Below are 26,362 nucleotides of genomic sequence, written 5' to 3'. Positions count from 1 at the left end.
TTTTAAGCTCTCTGTGAGGGCGGCAACCAGGAGGGCCTGCACCGTCTTTTCCCCGAGCCCTGTGCACCCGTGTTCCAAGGTGGCATTAGGTGTTTTCCTTTGGAGTCAGAAATGTGGGCAGAGTGTAGTTTCTTCTTCAGCTGAGCACTCTTATAAATCAATGCTGCTCTCTTTACTGTGGATCTATAATTGAGCCTCAGTTTTAAGTGATGGTTGTCTTTTTCTCTGTGCATCTATAGTTGGGCGTTTATCTTAATGGATGCTGCCCTCTTTATCTTATATCTACAATTGAGCCTCACTTTAAGTGATGCTGCTGTCTTCATATTGTATATACAATTGAGCTTCAGTGGGGAGTGAAGATGATCTGTTCACTGTGGATCTACAGGTGAGCCCCCCTCTTATGTAATGCTGATCTTCTTCACCATGGATCTACAGTTGAGCATCGCTTTGCCTTGATTTTGATGTATTTCATTCTGGATCTGTAGTTGAGCCTTCCTGTTATGTGATACTCCTCTCTTAAACGTTGATCTACAATCAGCCTTCCTGTGAAGTATTGTTGGTATGTTTCTCTCTGCATGAACAGTTGAAACTCCTTGTGAAAAAATTCTAATCCGCTTCACTGTGGATCTACAATTGAGACCAAATGTGAAGTAATATTAATCACTTTTGTCATGGATGCTACAGTTGAGCTGCCCTGAGACGTAATTTTTATCTCTTTCAATGTGGATCTAGAGTTGTGGGTTCCTGTTCTGTGGAGCTGCAGACTTCCGCATGGATCTACAGTTGAGCCTCACTTTTAAATGATGATGATCTCTTTCACTTTGGGTCTACAGTTGAGCATTCCTGTTAAGTGATCCTGCTCACTATATGTGGATCTATAATTGAGCCTCACTCTGAAGTGATGCTGATCTGTTTCATTGTGGATCTACAGTTGGGCATTCCTTTTAATTGATGCTGCACTCTTCAACATGGATGTACAATTGAGCCTCACTTTTAAGTGATACTGCTCTCTTTACGTTGTATCTAAAATTTAGCTTCACTCTGAAGTGATGGTGATCTGTTCACTGTTTATCTACACTTGCGGGTCCCTGTTTAGTGTTTGCTTCTCTCTTCATCCTGGATCTAAAATTGAGCCTTACTGTGAAATGTTGCTACTCTCTTTCACTGTGGACCTGCAGTTGAGTGTTGCTGTCATGTATTGCTGCTCTCTTAATCATGCATCTATAATTGAGCCTCACTTTTAAGTGATGCTGGTCTCTTCACCATGGATCTACAATTGAACCTCACATTTTAGTGATGCTGTTTTCTTAATCGAGGATCTACAATTGAGCTTCAATGGGAAGTGATGCAGATCTGGTCACTGTGGATCTGTAATTGAGAACCCCCGTGTCATCAAGCTGGTCATTTTCACTGTGGATCTACAAGTGAGACCCTGTGTGGCATAATGCTCCTCTTTTTCACCATAGATCTATAGTTCAACATTACTTTGCCATGATTTTGATCTATTTCACCCTGGACCTACAGCTGAGCCTTCCTATTAAGCGATGCTGCTTTTTTCACAGTGGATCTATAATTGAGCCTCACTGTGATGTAATGCTTGTCTGTTTCTTTTTGGATCTATAGTTGGATATTCCTCTTAATGGATGCTGCACTCTTTACCATGGATCTACAATTGAGCCTCTCTTTAAGTGATGATGCTCTCTTCACATTGTGTCTACAATTAAGCTTCTCTGGGGAGTGATGTTGATATGTTCACTGTGGATCTAGAATTGAGCCTCCCTGTGATGTAATGCTGGTTTTCTTCATTATGGATCTTCATTTGAGCCTCACTGTGAAGTGATGTTGTTCATTTTCACTATGTGTCTACAGTTGACCATTCTTTTTAAGTGATGCTGCTCTCTTCACTGTGAATCTACAATTGAACTTCACAAAGGAGTGATGCTTATCTGTTCACTGTGAATCTATAATTGAAACCCCTTGTGATCTAGTGCTATTCATTTTCACTGTGATCCAGAAATGAGCCCCAGTCTGGCATAATGCTATTCTTTTCTACAGTTGAGCTTCACTGTGCCATGATTTTGATCTGTTTCACCATGGACCTACACCTTAGCCTTCCTTTTAACTGATGCTGCCTTCTTGACAGAGGATCTATAATTGGGCCGCACTGTGAAGTGGTGCTTGTCTCATTCTCTGTGGATCTACAGTTGGGCAATCCTCTTAATTGATGCTGCACTCTGCAACATAAACATACTCACTTTTAAGTGATGCTCTCTTCACATTGTATCTACAATTGAGCTTCACTGTGTAATAATGGTGATCTCTTCACTGTGGATCTATACTAGTGTGTTGCTATAAGTTTTTGCTTGTCTCTTCAGCCTGGATCTACAATTGAGACTCACTGTGAAATGATGCTACTCTATTTCACTGTGGATCTATAGTTGAGCATTCTGGTTAAGTATTGCTGCTATCTTCAACATGTTTCTATAATTGAGCCTCACTTGTAAGTGATACTGGTCTCTTCACCATGGATCTACAATTGAACTTCAGTGGGGAATGATGCTGATCTGTTCACTGTGCATCTATAATTGAGCACCTCTGTGTCATAATGCTGGTCATTTTCACTGTGGATCTACAATTGAGCCCCCATGTGGCGTAATGCTAGTTTTTTTCACCAAAGATCTATAGTTGAACATCACTTTGCCGTGAATTTGATGTGTTTCACCCTGGACCTACAGCTGATCCTTTCTGTTAAGCGATGCTGCTTTCTTCACTATGGATCTATAATTGAGCTCCACTGTGAAGTGAGGCTGATCTGTTTCATGGTGGATGTACAGTTGAGTGTTCCTCTTAAGTGATGCTGCTCTTTTCACCATGGATCTACAATTGAGCCTCACTTTTATGTGATGCTGCTCTCTTCACTGTGGATCTACAATTGAGCTTCCCCATGGAGTGATGATTATCTGTTCACTGTGGATCTATAATTGAGCCCCCTTGTGACCTAATGCTGTTCATTTTTACTGTGGATCTACAAATGACCCCCCGTGTGGCATAATGCTGTTCTTTTTCACCATAAATCTACAGTTGATCTTCTCTCTGCCATGAGTTTGATATGTTTTACCCTGGACCTACACATTAGCCTTCCTGTTTTCTCTTTTCTTCAATGTGGATCTATAATTGAGCCTCACTGTGAAGTGATGCTTGTCTCTATCTCTGTGGTACTAAAGGTGGGCATTCCTCTCAATTGATGCTATACTCTTCAACATGAATGTACAATTGAGGCTCACTTTTAAATGGTGCTGCTCTCTTCACATTGTATCTATAATTGAGGTTCACTGTAAAGGGATGGTATTCTGTTCACAGTGCATCTACAGTTGTGGGTTCCTGTTAGGTATTGCTTCTGTCCTTAGCCTGGATTTACAATTGAGCCTCACTGTGAAATGATGGTACTCTCTTTCACTTTCTTGTTAATTATTGCTGCTCTCTGCAATGTGAATCTATAATTGAGCCTCCCTTTTATGTGATGTCGGTCTCTTCATCATCAATCTACAATTGAGCTTGAGTGGGGAGTGATGATGAACTGTTTACTGTGGATCTATAGTTGAGTTCCCCCTGACATAAGGCTGGTCATTTTCACTGTGGATCTGCAATTGAGTCCCTGTGTGGTGTAATGCTGGTCTTTTTCACCGTGCATCTATAGTTGAACTTAACTTTGCTATGATTTTGATCTGTTTCACCCTGGACCTACAACTGAGCACTCTTATAAAGCAATGCTGCTTGCTCTCTTCACCGTGGCTCTACAATTGAGCCTCAGTTTGAAGTTATGCCTCTCTGTTTCTCTGTGGATCTATGGTTGGGCGTTCCTCTTTTTTTTTTTTTAATTAACTTGAATATTTCTTTTTTTTTAATTTTTTTTAATTTTTTTATTAACTTGAGTATTTCTTTATATACATTTAATGTTATTCCCTTTCCCAGGTTTCCGCAACATCCCTCCCCCTCCTTCCTTATGGGTGTTCCTCCTCCCCCTCCCCCCATTGCTGCCCTCTCCCCAACAGTCTAGTTCACTAGGGGTTCAGTCTTAGCAGGACCCAGGGCTTCCCCTTCCACTGGTGCTCTTACTGGGATATTCATTGCAACCTACGAGGTCAGAGTCCAGGGTCAGTCCATGTATAGTCTTTGGGTAGTGGCTTAGTCCCTGGAAACTCTGGTTGGTTGGCATTGCTGTACATATGGGGTCTCGAGGCTCATTCAAGCTCTTCCATTCTTTCTCTGATTCCATCAACAGTGGGTGTTATTCCAGATGAATTTGCAAATTGTTCTGTCTAACTCTTTGAAGAATTGGATTGGTATTTTTGATGGGGATTGCATTGAATCTGTAGATCGCTTTTGGTAAAAATGGCCATTTTTACTATATTAATCCTGCCAATCCATGAGCATGGGAGATCTTTCCATCTTCTGAGGACTTCTTCAATTTCTTTCTTCAGAGTCTTGAAGTTCTTATTGTACAGATCTTTTACTTGCTTGGTTAAAGTCACACCGAGTTACTTTATATTATTTGGGTCTATTATGAAGGGTGTCGTTTCCCTAATTTCTTTCTCGGCTTGTTTCTCTTTTGTGTAGAGGAATGCTACTCATTTAGTTGAGTTAATTTTATACCCAGCCACTTTGCTGAAGTTGTTTATCCTTTTTAGTAGTTCTCTAGAAACTTTTTGGGATCACTTAAATATACTATCATATCATCTGCAAATAGTGATATTTTGACTTCTTCTTTTCGATCTGTATCCCTTGACCTCCTTTTTGTTGTCTGACTGCTCTGGCCTAGAACTTCAAGACTATATTGAATAAGTAGGAGAGAGTGGCAGCCTTGTCTAGTCCCTGATTTTAGTGGGATTGCTTCAAGTTTCTCTCCATTTAGTTTTAATGTTAGCAACTGGTTTGCTGTATATATATTTACTATGTTTAGGTACTTGTGGGAGCCTTGAATTCCTATTCTTTTCAGGACTTTTATCATGAAGGGTGAAATTTTTGTCAAATGCTTTCTCAGCATCTAATGAAATGGATCATAATGGTTTGTTCTTCTTTCAGTTTGTGAGGCATAATAATATTCGCCACCACTAGATGGCGCTGGCTTCCACCTGCACCCCGTGGAAGGCCGGATAGCCTCTGCCATTACAAGATAGTAGCCAGCCCCCTTCTTGATGCTAGCGGCCCATTTCAGGAAGTTAACTGTGCGATATTACAAGGTGCCTTCGTGCCAGGTCTTTGCCCACTCGAGGCGTGCCTTATCAGATCGTGGGTAAACAATAATCAGGTGTGGATGCGCCGCTAGGGTGTTATAAGTGCATACATGTTGAGCGCGGCGGAACTCCTCTTCTAAGATTAATAAAGTTGGTCACAGTAAGGATTTCTATGTACCCGTGTACTTCTTGCCGACGAGAAGTCGTGCGCGGGACAAGTTTGTTTATATAATGGATCACGTTGATGGTTTTCCGTATATTAAACCATCCCTAACGTTTTCCTTCTAATGCCTTCTGTTGATCTAGATGTGCAGATAGATACTGCTTAAATTTATTGTGAAATTTCTTTCTCCATCTATTCAGATTGAAACTTTTGCTGGATACAGTAATTGAAATGGAGACTTCTGGTTTCTTTGGAAAGTTAGTTATGTCAAATGGTGCTTTGTTGGGGTACATAGATGAAAGGATATTTTTGCTAAAACAGACACGAAAGGATTTTTTCCGGCAGACACAGGTGAATGGATGTTTTACATAGCAGACATGTGAAAGGGCTTGATGTTTAGAAGGAATATAAATGATTGTTTCACAGACATTGGGAACTAGAGTATTGGTTTGCCTTGCTCCAATTCACTATTCTTTGCTGACAACACACATATATTGTTAGTCTTACATTGTGTTGTTGAGCTTTGCTTGTGGTGTCATCATAAAGAGAAACTCACCAAAGAATTTCTCATGAGGTTCCTGCAGTTTCTTGCTGCTTCCACGGTGGACTTGGGCTAGTTGGTGAGCTTAGAAGTTTCTACTGTATTGAACTGCCCTTGCTAATTCCTGCATGGTGTCTGCTGAATGGACTGGGCATGAGTGGTGATAGCCGAATAGACTGAACCGCTGCTGCTGCTTTTTGTTGGTATTTTGCTAAAGGACTGGACTGTTGAGATCCTGACAATGGAGATCGGACTTGCCCCCAAAGAACTATTTCTAAAGAGGTCTACTTCTCCTCTGTTCTCATAACTTTTCTTTTTCACTACCCTCTGGTGGGGTGGTGGGCTGAGGAGAGGGTGAACCCTATTGACATAGGTTGAGAAAATATATGCTTACAAGTAATGTTGACTGACATCCTGTGTTCCTTAGAGTTTGTAGAACATCTGTCCAGGCCCTTCTTGCTTTTAGAGTCTTAAAAGTCAGGTTTAATTCTTACAAGTCTGCCATTATATATTACTTAGTCCTTTTCCCTTGCAGCTTTTAATAAGTGTGTGTGTGTGTGTGTGTGTGTGTCACACACACAAGATTATATGTGTTTTCTATAAGTTTTGTGTTTTGATTATTATGTATTGTGGGATAATTTCTTTTCTGGTCTAATCTATTTGATGCTCTATATGCTTCTTGTACCTTTATAGGCATCTTCTTCTTTAGGGTACAGAAATTCCATTTTATCGAAAATATGTGCTGTCCTGGGTTTGTTCTCCTTCCCTTATTCCTATTATTCTTAGATTTGGTCTTTTCATAGTGATCCATATTTCCTGGATATTTTGTACCTGAATTTTATTTTTTATTTCCCATTTTCTGAACTGAGATTTCTATCTCTTCTATTTTGTCTTCAATGTCTTTAGATTCTTCTTTCCATATCATGTAGTCTGTTAAGAAGTTACCTCTGAAAGGTTTTTATTTGATTTCCTACATTTTTTATTTCCAGTTTTACCTCAATTTGGGTTTTTGTTAAGTGATTTGATTTTACTTTCATGTCTTACACCTATTTTCTTGAGATTTCATTACATCAGTGTTTTCATGAATTTCATTAATTTATGTTGTTCACTTCTTTCAAGCTGTCTTTGAACATGTCCATACAAACCATTAAGAAATCCTTGTCTGTGTTTCAGCTATGTTATATTTCCCAGGGCCTACTATAGTAGTATTGCTGGTTTCTTCTAGAGACACAGCGTCTTCATTGCTATTGATTTTGTTTTTGCATTGGTGTCTATACATCTGGGTTTGGGATGATGGTGGTTTTAGGTGCTTGTCTTGTCTTGGTTGGTTGGGTGTTCTATTGCCTTCTCTGGATCTTGGGGGCATGTCATGGCTGTGGGTGGTCTGGTAGGGAATGCTTCTGCTGGTTTTGGTCACTGGGGGTCTAATATAGAATTTATTTTTAGGTATTGAGACCTGACACAAAGGAATGGGGATAGGCTAGAAAAGGGAAGGTAGTGAAAGAGTCCACTGGGAGGAAAACTGACTCTTCTGTGTGATTTGACAGAATCTCTAGGAAGTGGACTCAGAGAAAGGGGACAGGTCCTTGCATGCTGTCTGTTACAAAGTTAGGGATGCAACTAGTGGACTGGAATTGGAAGGCAGGAAGGAAAGTGAAGATCACCTACCTGGTTCCCAGGCCTGGGGAGGTAATGCTGGATCTGCTAAGAGATTCTTTGGAGCTCCTAAGGAATGTAGGCTGAGAGGATGGACAGACCACCAGCAGTGGTCTGATTCATGGTTTGGGACAACAAGACTGGGGAATTTGATGTAGAGGAGATCAAGGAGAGTAAATATTGCCTACCTGATTCCTAAGGCTATACAACTGGTAAGCTTTCAGGCAGAAGAATGACTCTGGGTGTTAGTGACAGAGACACTTGGATGGTGTAAGGGAGGAAGGCTAAAGGAGATCATCTGTGGAGCCCTCTGGGAGTTGGGGCAGAGAGGAAGGAGAGCCCCAGCAGGTGTGCTGCTCCATCCAGAGCTGGGGATGATACTGGGGAATTGAAATTGGAGGGCAGGAAGACGAATCAAGAATTTTCTATTCTGACAAGTTGAAGTATCTAGTATGACTCCAGGGAGAGACTGACTGGGGTGGTGGATGAATGGGGAAAGAGACAGACACAGACAGACAGACACATAGACAGAAAGCTGGGATCAGATAATCTGGCCCTGGGCTGGAGTAACAATGCAGCACAGTGGAAGCTCAGTGTGTTTATTATGTAGAGCTGAACAGAGAGGTGGTGTTACTGCATATAATTGAAGAAAAGGGCAAGGAGGGGAGTTATGCCCCAAACTATAGGGAGACATTTCTCATTCCAACTACCATAGCGCTTTTCTCTTATTCCTTATTTGTTTAATTTGGAATGCCAGTCCATGGGATGGTGCTGCCCACATTCTGGATTAACCACCATCCTGGTGGGAATGAGGATATTCTAAAGAGATACATCCATCCCGTCCTTTCTGTCAGACTAGGAAATAAAAGACATCGATGCATTTGAGTTCCCCATGAGTTTGATGCTGGGAGAAGGAAAGGGCACTCTGGTGTCCAATAGAGAGGAACTAATGTGGAAAAAGATATCATGCAAAATTGTCAGACTACCTTCAAGGAGAGATGATGATGGGCAGAACCATTCCTTGACTGGTACTGCATAGTTATATACCCTTTGACCTCTATTTAAACCTAAACCTCATGTCAAGACCCCAGTGGATTTGTAGGGTGGTACGGGTATCCCTGACCTCTTTGTTTTTCTTCTCAAAGTGACCATTTTGAATAATTCTGCTTTTTCTGCTCTTTTTTGTTTCTTTAATTGGGTTTCTACAGATGGGTGGCTGAGCCAGGATTCAGGCTGTGAGTCTGACAACCCTGGTAACAATTTTGGTCTGGAGCAAAAGCACATTTTTTAGAGTCAGCCATTTCTGGTAAGTTGACCTTGGGTGGAGAGTCAGTTGAAATTGAATAGTTCCACAAAGCAGTTGAAATTACTTTATTTCATGGACGTGTGTGTGTGTGTGTGTGTGTGTGTGTGTGTGTGTGTGTGTGTGTGTGTGTGTGTGTGTGCGTGGGCAAATGCAAATGCAAGGGCATGGAATGTCACAACATATGTGTGTAGGTCAGGAGACCAACTTTTCAAGAGATCTTCCTCCTTGTTATGAGAGGCAGGTTCTTTGTTTTTGTTGCTTTCGTTGCATATATTACAGGATACCTGTTCCACATGTGTTCAGCCACTTCTCCTGTTTCCACTTTGCATCTCATTGTAGATGTTCTATAGTAACAATGCCTGTCATTTGCATATGCTTCAAACGTGGGTTCTTAGAATCTAAATCAGGTTGTCAGACGTGCACAGAAAGCATTCCTTTCCACTGAGCCATGGCCCATATATCTCAGTCTTGGGTTAAGTATGCCTGTGTCTGACATATGTATAGCTTCATGTACATCTATATATCACAAGCAGAACCACAAGTAGTACCCAAGGTTAGAAGACATTCAGCATGTGTCAGGCGACCATGCATAAGACCAAGGGGGACTCCTGTACTCTAAGGAGATGGGTAAGGGGCCATGTGGGGAGGGATTGATAAGGGTGGGGCTAAGAGGAGAGCAGGAAGGCCTGTGAGCTGGATGTGAAGTGAATAAAAATTAAACTGTTAGAAAAAGGTAACACTTCTCAATAACTTCCTAGCTTTACTTCCTTTTGGAACGGTGGACACAGCTGACTCCATTTATTGTTGGCTTTGATACAGGGTCTTACTATGACGCCTAGGCTTCCCTCAAACTTATGAGAGAAGTTTTGTTTTAGTATCCTAAGTGCTATATTACAGGCAAGAGGTACCATGCCCAGAATGGCTTCATTTTGATTCCAATAATCCCCTTCCCCCCAACAACTTCATAAGACAATATTCTCTGAAGACATTACCAGTAGTTTGATTTTGACTGTCCTTCCACATGGATGAGATCTGGACTGGCTGATCTGGTTTGTTCCTATATTGTGAAGTGACAGGTATCAAACAGTTCCAATAAAACCCTTTATTGCCAATTTTAAGCAACTAAGAAGTATACATGTATAAAAGAAGTGGCTCCTAAGCCAGGACTACTGAGGGTCCATTCTTGAGCTTTGATTCTGTCTGTCATACTGGTGACATTTCAATAACTCAAAAATGCTACTCATATTCTTTTGTCAGTTGTGCTTCTGCACAATGTTAACAGACAGCACCTACAAAGCCTTCTAAAACCACAACCATCAAAAGCAAATATTTAGGAAACCTATGTCCAGAAAAGTAAGTTCTTTTGGGGTTGGGGCTGTAGCTTAGTTGGTAGAATGCTTGCCTAGAATTCATAAAGCTCTGAGTTTAACTTTACTTTGTTGTTGACTGTGAGACAAGGTTTTGCTATGTAGCCTAAGCTAGAGTCACTTTGTCACAGTGCTTAAATGAAGTGTGGTGGCAAAGCATTTAGGAGATAAAGGAAAGAAGAGACACTGCCTCAAAAAGGGAGGCAAGGACACCAACTGGTTGCCCAGTGCCAAATGGTCAGCCCTAAAAACACACATAGAAGTTACACTATATGGATATGGATTCTATGGGTTATATATATGATGAAGCAAGATACCATGAATTTAAAGGAGAGTGGAGAGGGGTATATGGAAGGGTTTGGAGGGAGGAGAGTGAAGGACAAAATGCTGTAATTAAAATACAATTTCAAAAATAAGCAACAAAAAAGGGAAGAATATTGCTACTCTATTATAGCACTGAATTTTGCTCCTGAGCATACACACAAGGCAGCTCACAACTGTCCATAGCTCCAGCTTCAGAGGATCTGATACCTCCGTCTTCTGCAAACACTTACAGTCAAGTGCACGTACCCAGGTGTGTGTGAGCGCGTACACACACACACACACACACACACACACACACACACACACACCTACAGATAATTAAAAATAAAAAAAAACAATAAAAATAAAAACTTTTAAAATGAAGTAATTTGTTTTTACAAGTGTATTCTTTGGATAGTGCTCAAATTCCAATGCCAATGAATTAGTAAGAGGTACTGCATGGAGTATATGTGGTATTGGCATGTCTAATTATCTTTGCCAAAGGATGATAAGTCACAATACAATTAGGAATCCAGAGTACAGGCCAGAAAAAGGCTAGTATGACAAATACCTCTATTTTGGAGGACACCAACTTTGAGAAGTGTTTTCCTAAGCTTTGTTTCCTTTATATAGTGAACATAAAAATAATGTAACATAGAAGGAGAAAAAGCTAATGATCATTAGTTATTGCGAAGAGCTTCCATTGAAGTCTGTTATATATGAACTAAGCTTCTATTTTTAAAGCAAATTTTGTGATCTTTGGCTTAGTAGAATAGGTCTACAATACAATCAAAACTTAACAATTTAGACCTCTAACAACCTTAGAGAAGAGTGACCATGACCATTAACACACTCATTTTTCTGACGTACAAGGACATCTCACAAGTATAGTGACAAATATTTAGTTATGGTAAATAGGTATGGATTAGGTCAAAGAGTAGGAGAGCATAAATGTCAAAAGAATATTATTGCCATAATACATTTTACACAGAGTAAGCATTTGGAGCTGGAGAAAGCTTAGAAGTTAACATTTGCTGCTCTTGCAGAAGATTCAGGTTCAACTCTCAGTGTCCACATGGTGGCATACAATTATCTGTAGTAACAGTTTCAATAGATTCAATGCTCTTTTACAGTTTCTGTGAGCACTAGCCACAAAAGTGGTACACAGAAGGCAGGAGAGATGGCTCAGTGGTTAAGAGCACTGACTGCTCTTCCAGAGGTCCTGAGTTCAAATCCCAGCAATCCTATGGTGGCTCATGTAATGGGATCCTATGCACAATTTGGGTATATTTGAAGTGTGCAACGGTGTACTCACATACATAAAATAAATAAAAATAAATTTAAAAGTACATTGTTTATTTTTGGTTGTGAGCCTAGCCTTTAATGGTTGAGCCATCTCTTCAGTCGTAAAGTACATTGTTTAAAAAAAAAAGTGGTGCACAGATACACAAGAAGGCTAAACACCCATACAAATAAAAACAAACATTTAAAAGAGTAAGTACTTTCTAGTTACTTTGTAGGTACTGAATGTACATGCCTTTAGTTTAATAAATTTTTCACAATACAGATAGAGTGTTAAATGCATTAAAATCACCTTAAAATAGTTTATAAAGTAGTAATTTAAAAAACCATTATATGAACCACTAGATGGCTCAGTGAATGAAAGCAGGTGTTACCAAGCCTGCCTGACAGTCTGATCACCAAGACCTATATGGTGAAAGCGGATAACCAGTTCTTACAAGTTCTCCTCTAACCTCCGTGTGTGTGTGTGTGTGTGTGTGTGTGTGTGTGTGTGTGTCTACAAAATGTAGTAAGACTAACACAATCAGATACTTTTTAAATTTTCATTTTGTTTGTTTTGTGTATGTGTGTATGTGTGTTTTGATTACATTTATGTCTCTGTACCCCATGCACGCCTGGTGCCAGCAGAAGAAGCCAGAAGCAGTTGTTGTATCCTCTGAAACTGGAATTATGGGAGGCTATGAGCTGCCATGTTGGTACTGGGAATTGAACCTGGTCCTCATAAAGAACACTCAGTACTCTTAATCACCAAACCATCTTTCCAGTGCCTTAAACAGCTACTTAAATGATTCTTGACTTTAAATTTTTTTCATAAGCAGATAAAAGCTTGATAAAATCAGTAGCAAATATAATAATTATCTTAATAAAACATAAAATTTTGATAATTTTATAATACATGCACCAGATTTCTTTACAACAAAAACATATTGTCTACTAGGATTTATCCCAATAGCAAAATTAGTTCACCATTTCATGTATGTACAGTCGTAATAAAAACCTCATGTTTATCATTTACATACTAAGAATATTACTGAAGAACAAAGCCATGGCAAGGATCTAACAGCATATTTAGTTATTTTGATCAACATAAACTGTTTTCTGTCATTTCTTTTTCTGACACTCTTAATTATTAAAAAGTTTACAAAAATTTCATTCATTTCTAGAATATATTTTAGAAGAGAATGCTTATCAAAATTTATCTAGCAAATTGACAACTGTTATAACAATAAAGCTTTTATCTTATGATTCAATGAATGATTTTTATATAAACAAAGTATATATTTTAGTAAAATAAATACTTTTAAAAATCAGATATCCCTTCTAAATCCTGTAACAAAATTTTTAAAAAATCAGCCTCCATTTCCAGAATTAACAGTTAAAAGTGCTGAGCCCAAAACATTTCACCAGGAAGTAAACTCAAAACTAAGAATTCACTTAGCTATCATTCTTTCCAGGTTTGACTGATGGTTACAAAACTGAAGTCCTGCATAACCAGCTTTTTCAGTTCCAATTTCTGCAATTAACTGTTAAATTCTTCCATATTAGCTGACAGCCTTAAGAAAGAGATGAAAAATGAAGAAATAACTCCTATAGATTAATGTAGTGTAAAAAATCATTCCCAAAATATTTACATAGACACACACACACACACACACACACACAGAGGCACACAAAGATACAGACAGACAGATGCACACTCATAGGCACAATCACAGACATACATACATACCTTTAAATTAGGCCTGTTAATAATAATTTTATTTCATGATAAATGTGGAAAAAAAGGAATGATGAAACGAGGTGTCCAGAGGTTTGTCATTAGTTATGTTCAGGACCTTTAATGGGGGCAGACTAAATTTTTTCCTCATGTTTTAGAAACCATCATAAATTTACTAAAGATTCAGCAGGGGACTGGGGAAGTGGCTCAGCAGCTAGAGCACTGGCTGCTTTTCCAGAGGACCTGAGTTCAATTCCCAGCACCCACATGGCAGTTCAAAACCATCTGCAACTCCAGTCTGAACAGATACATGCTCTTTTTTGGTCTTTATGTTCACCAGGCAATACACCCATGCTCATAAAAACAAAGTAAAATAAATGGAAGTAAAATAAAATCTCAAAAAGATTTTTTTAAAAGGACCAGTCTAGCTAAAAATGAAAAACACCCTGATCTGAAGAGAATATTTGAATACACTAAGGAGGGGCTTTAGAGCAGACAGCCAATGCTCTTCTCTGGCCTCGAAATGCACACAACATGCATCAATCACGCACGTACACACAGAACATTTTGAAAGATCTTTTAAAAATAACAACAATGAAGTATAAAAACCAATACTGGGAAGTGTAATCATACTGACAGGAATCAAGTTATTCTAAAGAGACATTTCTGCATATCCCCTTGGATATGAGGATATGAAAATGTATCCCAAGAAATTGGAATTTCTCCAGAAAACGGTTGGCTAATATTGCCAAAAGGGGAAACTTGTATTCTAGAAAGACATTTTTATATGGCTCTGGTGACTTATCAGACCACCTTGCAGGAAAAATTAGAGCTAAGTCAATGAAGTTGTACATACCTTTTAACCTCTTTTTATAAAAAGAAAACAAAACAAAACAACCCCCCAAAAAACCCCAAAACCTTAGGTGAGGGTCCCAAGGATGGACTTGAGGTAATTGGTGAATTTATTCAATAGCAAGCTTCGAGGCTGAAAACATTGCAAGCCTACATAAGGTTGTACAGAGGCTAGAAGGTACAGAGCTTCCAGCACTAGTCCTAGGGTAGCTAGCAGACTGAGGTGAGAGACTACATCTTTTGGGTTCAGACTCCATCTTAGAGAACCTGACCTAAGTTTGAACTCAAGTTAACTAACAGGCTGGTCCCTGTCTTCCCCCAGGGGTCTATCCTGGGGCTCTTCCTCATCCTCACTTTGGTGTGGGCTGGAGTGTCTAGACAGTGAGGGTGACGGTGGCATGGAGGCCAGCATTGGGTAATGGTACCTCTGGGTCGCATTTACCTCATGGGGCTCATGGGTGAAGTGGTCTGGAAAGGCCTTGGCCAGAGCCATATGGCGCACAGACATGTAGTTCCGGCCTTGGTACTTCCAACCCAGCAAGTCTGACAATCGTTATGTGTGATTCCACTGGATGATGCGCTGTCGCTTGCTCTGCTGGCAGAAGCTGTACAGGAAGGAGGTGAGTGCGAGCATGAATCATCCAGGCTGCGGAACCTCCGATCCAGAATATAAATGCCTTAAGTGGAGGGATCTGCAATGTGCTTCTCCAAAGCCGGAGAGGTTCGTGGAAATGATCGGGATGCCCATGACAGAGCACTCCGCTGGTGTGTAGCCCCAGGGCTCATAGTAGGAAGGGAAGACCCCAAGGTGACAGCCACGGACAAACTCTTCATAGTCCACAGGGAGCAGAGGGCTTGTAGAAGAAAGGAATTCTGGGTGAAAAGTCACCTTCACATGGTCAGCACTACTGTTGAAAAGGCCAATTCAGTGGATGGTGGTCAAGATGGGGTCTGAGGGGTCATCCAACATGTTGTGGGTACACACAGGTGGGAAAGACTGCTGCTGAGTTGCAAAGATGGCTCTTTTCATCATAGTGAAGTCCTCCTTGTCCAGCATCTTGTTCATGTCGGGGAGGCTCTCCACTAATAATGATTTGTAGAGCTTCCTCCCAAATTTCTCCTTGACTGTATTGGCTGTGTCCAATAGCTGTTTGCACACAGCTTGGCTCTTCAGGGTTTCTACGTTGAAATTGTTGGCCCGAGCTGGCAACAACTATTTGCTCTGAGCAGGTAGTTGAGCCGGGCCAACGCCTCTAGGAAAACATCAGCTCCCTTGTTGGAACACTCATAGCATCTAGCAATAAAGAAATACAAAGTCTTGTCTAGATTGAAGTCCAGATGCCCATAAACTCCTGGATTCGTGCTTTGCTCTGAGCATGAAGGTTCTAGAATCCGTGCATAGCAGAGAACTTCTTCACATTCAGTCCATTGGGGGTCACAATATCTGGTTTCCTCTTGAGGAGGTGTTGAGCCTCAATCGCAGTGATCTGGGACACCATAGTGAAGACACGGGCACAGTGGACTGCTGCACGCTCCATACAGTACCGATGATAGATCTGCTTCTCGCCTACTTCCTTGTCTACATTGAAATTCTCCAAGTTGTTGTAGAAGTCCAAGGCACCAGCACATAGGTAGTGCTCCAGGAGCATGGCATGATGGTTGCCACTGACAACGGCACACAGACCAACGCCTCCCAACCATTTGTGGAAGTGCACAACCACATATGGCTTCTCTTCCTTCTGGGCCAGGAACTCATTCAGGGCCAGGTGGTGAGGGAAAATAAACAGGACAGCAGTCATTGGCTTAATAGTTGTACCAGGGACCCCGATGTTGCAGGTCCCCAAAGTTCACCCTTCCAGAGCTCAGGGCCCAGGCTGAAACCCCATCGAGGGCACCACTAGGTGACCCCTCGATCCTTCTTTGTCAAGCCTGACTTATGGCCCTTGCCTTGTTCATGGAATCCAGTCCTCTTCAGTTCAGGGTTGGGGCTCCAGGGCTCCACATGCATCCTCCACCTGTTCGGTGTATGGTCTACCAAAGTGTAGTTGTCACCCCATTCATCCCTGGTCAATTTTACCTTCGTCTGCAGCATAGTGTAGATGGCCTCTATATTCCTTCTAGGATAGCCCATTAAGTCCCACTTAAAGCCACTTAAAGCATTCCAATGTTTTCCAAACCCAAAGCACCAAAATCCACATTCTTCCAAACAAAACATGGTCAGGCCTATGCTTGTAAACCCTTCTCCTGGTACCAACTTCTGCCTTGAATTAAAGTTTTACTGCTCCTGAATTGGGCACCACATGACCAAGGCAACTCTTATAAGAACATTTAATTGGGGCATTTGGGTTCAGAGGTTTAGTCCATTATAAATTAGGCAGGAACAGCAACACCTAAACAAACAGGTGGGAGAACTCAGGGGTTGTACCATCCCATCTACAGGGACTGCTAGCAGAATAATAACTCCCTCAAAGCTAAGACAAGGATATTAAAGCCCACACTGACAAAGCTACACCTACTCCAATAAGGCTATACCTTCCAACAGTGCCACTCCCTAGGCCAAACATATACAAACCATCACAAATACTATCCTGCTTTTGTGAAGACATTTTGTAAACGTGGTAAAAAAAATCATCAGATAATTTTAAGTAAAAATTACCTATCTGATAAGCTGGGAGGAGGCCCTTATCCAATTAACAGAAGTCCGGAAGAATAAACAAGCTTCCCCTAATAAAAGTTCTACCTGTGTATTAATATCTGCTCTTTTCCTATAAATTTCATGTGTGTCTAAACTGCCCTCATAATTGTGCAGTTCAATTCTGTCATATAATTTAAAATAAGCAGACAAAATGGACTTAGCCAACTGTGTGGGTCTTTGTCACTAATTGCCATACCCTGGATATCATGGGAATATAAACAGAAAGAATATCAATGATGGCTGAGGTAGAGGTTGAGAGAAGGCATTTGTTTATCAAATGTGATGATTACTGTTCATCATGAACTGGATAGTATCTAGACCTCCAGGCATATCTGGAGGGAGTTACTAGACTGGGCTAATTGATCAGAAGACTCACACTCAATGTGGGCAGTATCATTTGATCGTCTAGGGCAGTGGTTCTAAACCTTCCTAATGCTGTGACCCTTTAGTACAGTTCCTCATATTGTAGTGACCCCAACTATAAAACTATTTTTATTGCCACATTATAACTCTAGTTTTTTCACACTTATGAATTGCAATATAACAAGATTTATTGTTTTCAAGGTAGGTGATTCTGGTGAAAAGGTCATTCAATGCCCAGAGGTCACTGACCACAGGGTTAGGTAACTCTAATCACCTTTTATATTTCGTTGGTATTTTATTGTGAAATATGTCTTGTTGTAACCTATGAGTTCTCATTAACTTTTTCCTTACCTGGGATGTAACTGTCAAGTTTATTTCTTGCGTTTATTTACGAGACTGGGGCTCTTCTCTGATAGGATCCCAGGATATAAGCAGCCTGTAGGGGAGTATCATAAACTTGTAGGAATGGCCAGCCACAATGAGACGTAACTGTGAAAAGTTAGGGCTTGGCAAAGACATGGCTGCTGCGTTTTAGCAATGTGGGATTTCAGCTTCAGCCTAGAAACATCCCTTTAATCAAGCTCAACAGCTGTGGCCAGCAGTCAGCGATGCTCCCTTCAATCAGAAATACTGATTCATACTATACTAGGTACAGCCAAAAGCAGTCCAGTAGCTACTGGTTACCTAACCTTGGGAATTCTGAATACTTCCTTGTTCCTATTATGGTTCAGCTCACAGAGGACAGAAGTTCATTGGCATACAGTTTCCCATGGGTGACAAGGGTATTCACATCGAGTAAAATGCTCACAAAGATTGGTTTTTAGCTCTTAACTTAAATACCTGTTTTATTGATATGGCCTCATTAACAGCCGAGTCTGTGTGTCGCTGCTGCACTTCCTCTAACCTATTGGAGCATATATCTAGTATGCACCTGTCTTGGCAGTTTATGTGCTCATTGAATCTTAAATTGGAAATAAACTGTATCTGCTACAGGCTATCACTTCTGTAAACATGTTTTGAAGCTCTTTGAAAGGAATAACCTGGTTATCATCTAAATGGCGTTCTAGTAAAGTGTAAAGTGTTCCATACTGTGCTGTTATGACCAAGGAATAAGGCCAGACATTTCCTGCTGTCTTTATTTTATCTGATAATGTAAACTCAGAAGACTGTAATTTGGGATGTGCTTATTTGCAGTATGAGTGATTTAACCTAGAGCTCTTCCTTTACTGAGAAAGTGTTACTGGAAACTGCATCATAAAGAGATGATAAGAGCAAGTCTTCTTTTCAATAGGAAATAATCACAATTTCATTTGAGATAAACGTTTGGCATTCTATGTGCAAGGTCCTCTAAAGGGACAAATGATGTGTATTATGTATGTCAGTCTCATGAATATGCTGTGTCACAGAGACAGAGGGGTTGCATATTTTGTGCCCCCTGCTGTGAATATCACAGTAAGAGGTGGTTATATTTTACACCCAGGAATGGGAGGATACTGGAGGTATAAAACAGTTCTTCAAGGGTGCCACATTCAAATCTAAATAAGGTGCTTCCTTCTGTCTCATGCCTCAGGAGCAGATGAACTTGCTTAAGGTGTGATGTTGATGATAATTAGGATCGTCCTTTACAAAGAAGTAATATTTATTTATTTATTGATTGACTGATTGTTCATATGTACAGGTGCATTGCACTGTGTGTGTGTGTGTGTGTGTGCGTGTGTGCGTGCGTGCGTGCGTGTGTGTGTGTGTGTGTGCGTGCGTGCGTGTGTGTGCGTGTGTGTGTGTGTAGGACAGAGGTCAACTTTGGAGGTCATTCATTAGGAGTTTTTTCCCCTTGACTGGGGACCTGAGGCTTACCAATTAGTCTAGGCTAGCTGGTCAGCAAGCCCCAGGAATCAGCTACAGCAGGGATTACAAGTCATTATGTCTGGCTTTACAATGGATGTGGTCCTCAAGCACTTTCCTAATTGTCTCCTAAGCCCCTATTCTTATTTATTAGTATAAACATGTTTTCTTTATTACACAAGCGCGTGTGCACATGTGTGTGTGTGCATGCTTCCAGATGTACATTGCCAGTGTGCATGCATAGTTCAGAGAACAATCTTCATGGTTTGGTTTTCTCTTTAAAGCATGAGTTCTGAGTATCATAGTTATGTCTTAAAAAGCTTTTTATGCTTCGATGCTTTGTGCATCACCTTTCTGGCCCTTATACATTTTTAAACAATTATATACTTTTATTATTTGTTTTTACTTTTACATTTTTAGAATTACTTGCATTTTGAGATTATAATATAATTGCATCATATACCTTTTCCCTTTCTTTCCTCTCTCTAAACCTTTTTATATACCCTTCCCCATGCCTTCAAATTCGTGGCCTCTTTTTTTCACTAATTGTTGCTGCACTTACACACGCGCGCGCACACACACAGACACACACACAGACACACCCACACACACAGAGACACACAGAGCACATTCCTCAATACATAAATAAACCGTTTTAGTCAGTATAATGTTGCTTCTGTATTTTCAGGTCTGATAATTTGGTACTGGATAACTAATTGTTGTACTTTTCCCTGGAAAGATGTTCTCTGGCTGTCAGCATTCCTTGAATTTTGCAGATTTTCCCAGGGTTTGAGGTTCCTTGAGGAAACTATAGAGCCATCAAGCATGTCTGTATTAGTGTTGTCCATCCCACAGCTCATGGATAGACAGTCATGTTGGTGAGACTCCATGGGTGTAGTTCCTGACATTACTAATTGTCACAGTCTCACAAAAAATTCCTCCCTGATCCTCTGGCTCATACAATTTTTCTGCCCCTTCTGCTACAGTCTCCTCTGAGCATTAGGTATGGGAGTTGTTTTGTAGATTATTGATCTATGCAACTCTGTGTCTTGATCTGTGCGGTTTCCTGTAATGGTCTCTGTCTGTTTAAAGTGAAGTTTCCTTGATGAGGAGTGAGAACTACACTTATCTCTGGGTGTAAGGACAAATATTTAGAATGTACTTTTAAGGATTATGCTGACTTAGTAAAGTGCAAGTTGTAGGTTCCTCTTTAAGAGCCATGACCTGACTAGCCCTGGGTAATTTGCTTTGTTTCTAGTACTAGTTACGATTCCCTCTTGGTGAGTGTGTTAAGCCTAGTTAGAGAGCTGTTGGTTATGATAAAGTCATGTGTGCCACAGTTAGTGTTACTGTGTCATGCTAGCTGTCATGTTGGTTCATAGGTGTCATATTTGGGTAGGACTATCGGTTGCTTTCCTTCCTTGGAATCTCCCATGGGTACTATGAAAACTAAAGAAGCACTCAGGTCATTTCCAGTTTAGGGGGCTTTGGGCCTTCTGTCAGCTATAGGGACTTATTTTCCACTTCTTGGGGGGTGGCAACCAAAGGCAATACCAATAGTAGCTAAAGTTTTGGGAGTCTCTTGGGAACCTCTTTCCTACAACTCAGAAGAGGGCTTCTTGTGCCTGGTGTTGGTGTTTTTGTTAGGTGGTCTTTGGCTACTGGAGGAAGCATTGTCAGATGTGAAAATTTCATTAAAATTATATATGTATTTATATACAGACTTAATGTGCATGCATGTACTGTTTTAATTTTAATTTTTTGAAACCATTCTATTCATTACATCTCAAATGACATTTACTACTTCCTCATTACCTCCACCAGTCCCACCCATTCCCATCTGCCTACACCCTACACTTTCCTGTATGACAGTATTCCCCCACCCACCCAAACTCTCCTGTCCCACTGCTCCAGCATCCCCATATGCTGGGATATTGAGCCTCCCCAGGACCAAGGGCTTCCCTCTCATTTCTATCAGACAAGGCCATCCTCTGCTACATATGTATCTGGAGCCATGGATTCCTCCAGGTACACTCATTGGTTAGTTATCTAGATGCTGGGAGAACTGGGTAGTCAGGACAGCCTATGTTGTTCATCAAATGGGGTTGCAATCCCCTTCTCCCCTCCAGTCCTCTGCCAGCTGCTCCCCCAGGTTCCCTGAGTTCAGTCTGATGGTTGGCTCCAAGCATCCACATTGGCATTGGTCAGCTGTTGGTCAGACATCCTCAGGGCCCACCGTTCTAGGTTCATGTCAGCAAGCACCTTTTGACCATGGTAACAGTGTTGGGTTTGGTGCCTGCAGACATGATGGATTCCCAGGTGGGGCAGTCCTGGATTGGCTCTTTCTTCAGTCTCTGTTCCATTTTTTTGTCCCTGTTCTTCCTTTAGACAGGAATATTTCTGGGTTAAAAATTTTGAAATGGGTGGGTGTCCACATACCTCAACCAGGGGCTGTGCCTATCTGCTGGTGGAGGTCCCCCTTCTCTGTGCATTTTGGTTAATGTCATCCATGTTGGGTTCTGGGAGCCTCATGTTTCCCTGGTGTCTGGGACCCTCCGGTGGCTATGCCTAGTTCCTCATGCCACCTGCAACATATTTTTGTTCAATTTCCTGACCCTCTGTACCTCTCTCACATCTCTTCCAGATCCTGATGCCGCCACACTCATTTCTTCCTCCTTCTTTCACCCTCCACCTTTCCCTCCACCTCCCATAATTGTGCTATTTGACTCTCAAGGCAGGACTGAAGCATCAACACTGTGGTCTACTTTCTCCATATGTTCTGTGGGTTGTACTATGGGGATTGTGAGCTTTTGGGCTAATATCTACTAGGTGAGAACATACCATGTGTGTTCTTTTGTGATTGGGTTACCTCATTCAGGATGATGTTTTCTAGCTCATTCCATTTCCCTATGAATTTCATGAAGTCATTGTTTTTGATAGCTGAGTAGTACTCCATTGTGTAGCTGTACCACATTTTCTGTATCCATTCCTCTGTTGAAGGACATCTGGGTTGTTTCCAGCTTCTGACTGTTATAAATAAGGCAGCTATGAACATAGTGGAGTATATGTCCTTGATATATGCCTATATATATATATATATATATATATATATATATATATATATATATATATCTTTGGCTATATGCCTAAATTGGTATAGCTGGATTCTCAGGTAGTGCAATGTCCAATTTTCTGAGGAACCTCCAGACTGGTTGTACCAGCTTGCAATCCCAACAGCAATGGAGGAGTATTCCTCTTTTTCCACATCCTCGCCAGCATCTGCTGTCACCTGAGATTTTTATCTTAGCCATTCTGACTGGTGTGAGGTGGATTCTCAGAGTTATTTTCATTTGCATTTCCCTAATGACTAAGGATGTTGAACATTTCTTTAGGTGCTTCTCGGCCATTTGATATTCCTCAGTGGAGAATTCTGTGTTAGCTCTGTACCCCCGTTTTTTTTTTTTTTTTGGAGCTGGGGGGGCGGAACCCAGGGCCTTCACTTAAACTTTACTAGAGCAAGTGCTCTACCACTAAAACTAAATCCCCACAACCCAGTACCCTGTTTTTAATAAGGTTATTTGATTCTCTGGAGTCTAATATCTTGAGTTCTTTGTATATTTTGGATATTAGCCCTATATCCGACGTAGGATTGGTAAAGATCTTTTCCCAATCTGTTGGTTGCCATTTTGTCCTAATGACAGTGTCCTTTGACTTACAGAAGCTTTGCAATTTTCTGAAGTCCCATTTGTCGATTCTTGATCTTAGAGCATAAGATTGGTGTTCTGTTCAGGAAATTTTCCCCAGTGCCCATGTGTTTGAGACTCTTCCCCATTTTTTTCTATTAGTTTCAGTGTATCTAGTTTTACGTGGAGGTCCTTAATCCACTTGGACTTGAGCTTTGTACAAGGAGATAGGAATGAGTCAATTTGCATTCTTCTACATGCAGACCACCTTCACTGAACCAGCACCACTTGTTGAAAATGCTTTCTTTTTCCCACTGGATGGTTTTAGCTTCTTTGTCAAAGATCAAGTGAGCATAGGTGTGTGGGTTTATTTCTGGGTCTTCAATTTTATTCCATTGATCTACCATTTTTTGTATCAATGCCATACAGTTTTTTTTTTAAATCTTGATTGCTCTGTGATACAGCTTGAGGTCAGGGATGGTGACACCCCCAGAAAGTCTTTTATTATTTAGAATCATTTTATATCCTGGGTTTTTGTTATTTCCAAATCAATTTGGAAATTGCTCTTTTTAGCACTATGAAGAATTGAGTTGGAATTTTGATAGGATTGTATTAATCTGTAATTGCTTTTGGCAAGGTGGCCATTTACTATATTAATCCTCCAATCCATGAGCATGGGAGATCTTTCCATCTTCTGAGATTTTCTTCTAATTTCTTTCTTCAGAGACTTGAATTTCTTGTAATCCAGAACTTTCATTTTGGGTTAGAGTCACACCGGTATTTTATATTTATTTAACGAAAATTGTGAAGGTTCATTTCTCTAATTTTTCTCAACCCCATTTTATCCTTTAGGAGAGAGGCTCCTGATTTGTTTGAGTAAACTTTGTCTATACTTTGCTGAGTTGTTTATCAGTTAAGTAGTTCTCTGGTGGGTTTTTGGGGTCCTTAAGTACACCATTATATCATATACAAATAAGTGATATTTTGATTTCTTCCTTCAATTTGTACCTTTGCCTCCTTTTCACTGTCTAATTGCTCTGGCTAGGTTTTCAAATGCTACTATATTGAATAAATCCGGAAGAGGGGCAGCCTTTTTATTCCTGATTTTAGTGGGATTGGCTTCTATTTCTCTCCATTTGGTTTGATGTTAGCTACTGGTTTATATTCTTTTACTATGTTTACAGGTATGGACCTTGAATTCTGATTCCAGACTTTTTAACATGAAGGGGTGTTAATTTTGTCAAATGCTTTCTCAGCACCTAATTAAATGATCATATAGCTTTTCCCCTTGGGTTTGTTTATATAGGATTCACAGTTGTATTTCCATATATTGAACCATCCTGCATACTTTGATGAAGCCTCTTGCTCATGGTGAATGATCATGTTGATGTGTTCTTAGATTTGATTTGTGAAATTTTTATTGAGTATTTTTGCATCATATTTATAAGGGAAATTGGTCTGAGTTTTCCCTTTTATTGGGTCTTTATGTGGTTTTAGGTATAATCTTGAGTGTGGCTTCAAAGAAATTGAATTGGGTAGTAGTCATCTCTTTCTATTTTGTGGAATAGTATATGAAAGGTATTGGGTCTTCTTTGAAGATCTGATAAATTTTACTAAACCCACTATTGTCCTGTGCTTTTTTTGGTTTAGGAACTTTTAATGACTGCTTCTATTTCTTTAGGGGTAGGACTGTTTAGATGGCTTATCAGTCCTGATTTAACTTTGGTACCTTTTGTCTAGAAATTTTCATTTCATCCAGATTTGTCAGTTTTATTTGTTTATAGGTTTTTATAGTAGGGTCTGATAGTTTGAATTTCCTCAGTTTTTGTTGTTATATATCTCCCTTTTTTCTGATTTTATTAATTTGGATTCTGTCTCTATGCTCTCTCTGATTAGTCTGGCTAGGTTTTATCTATCTTGATGATTTTCTCAAAACCAGCTCCTGGTTTTTGTTGATTATTGTTATAGTTCTTTTTGTTTCTACTTGCTTGATTTCAGCTCCGAGATTAATTATTTCCTGCCAACTTCACTACTCTTGGGTGTATTTGCTTCTTTTGTTCTAGAAACTTTTGGTGTCCTGTCAAGCTTCTAGTGTAAAGCTCTCTCAGTTTCTTTTTGAAAGCAACAAGGCTATGTGTTTTTTCTGTGCTTTTTCTTTCGTTTATCCCATAAGTTTGTGTATGTTTTGCCTTCATTATCACTAAATTATAAATGTCTTTAATTTCTTTCTTTCTTCCTTGACCAAGTTGTCATTGAGTAAAGCATTGTTCAGCTTCCATGTATATGTGGGCTTTCTGTCATTTTTGTTGTGATTGATGACCATCCTTAGTCTGCGGTGATCTGATAAGATTCATGGGATTATTTCAATCTTCTTGTATCTGTTGTGGCCTGTTTTGTGATGGACTATATTTTGGAGAAGGTACCATGAGGTACTGTGAAGATGGCATATTCTTTTGTTTTAGAATGAAATGTTCTATAGATATCTGTTAAATCCATTATGTTCATACCTTCTGTTAGTTTTACTGTGTCTCTGTTCAGTTTCTGTTTCCATGATCTGTCCATTGCTGAGAGTGGGGCATTGAAGACTTTCACTATTATTGTATGTGGTGCAATATATGTTTTGAGCTTTAATAAAGTTTCTTTTATGAATGTTGGTGCCTTGCATTTGGAGTTTAGATGTTCAGAATTGAGAGTTCATCTTGGTAGAATATTCCTTTATGATTATGGAGTGTCTTCCCTTATCTTTTTAGTTTTTGAAAGTTTTTTTTTTCTCGATATTTAGAATGGCTACTCTAGCTTGTTTCTTGGGACCATTTGATTCGAATTTTTTTCCAGCCTTTTACTCTGAAGAAGTGTCTGTGCTTGTCACTGAGGTGTGTTTCCAGTATGCATCAAAATGCTGGGTCCTGTTTACATATCCAATCTGTTAGTCTATGTCTTCATATTGGGGAATTGAGCCCATTGTTGTTAAGCGATGTTCAGGAATAGTGATTATTGTTTCCTGTTATTTTTGTTGTTAGAGGTGGAATTATGTTTGTGTGGCTAACTTCTTTTGGGTTAGGTGAAATTAGATTACTTTCTTGATTTTTCTAGAGTATAGTTTCCATCCTCATGTTGGAGTTTTCCATCTATTATCTTTTTGTAGGACTGGATTTGAGGGAAGATATTGTGTAAATTTGTTTTTGTAATGGAATATCTTAGTTTATCCATCTATGGTAAAGAATTTGCTGGATATAATATGCCTTTCTGGTAATTTGTATATTTTTATTGATTTGGTGAGGCCAGTATACATTGTTTACCCATGGTGATTTAGTATAATCCTGTATAATTAAGTGGTA

At 40.0% G+C, this 26,362-nt stretch overlaps 1 pseudogene; it reads right to left on the bottom strand.

The window, feature by feature from the left end:
- Positions 1–14,730: 14,730 nt before the first annotated feature.
- LOC116888155 lies at positions 14,731–16,572 on the bottom strand (annotated as a pseudogene).
- Positions 16,573–26,362: the final 9,790 nt, after the last annotated feature.

The sequence above is a fragment of the Rattus rattus genome, chromosome X (assembly GCF_011064425.1).
Source record: "Rattus rattus isolate New Zealand chromosome X, Rrattus_CSIRO_v1, whole genome shotgun sequence".
Classification (NCBI taxonomy): Eukaryota; Metazoa; Chordata; class Mammalia; order Rodentia; family Muridae; genus Rattus; species Rattus rattus.
This window is presented reverse-complemented; position numbering and strand designations above follow the sequence as displayed.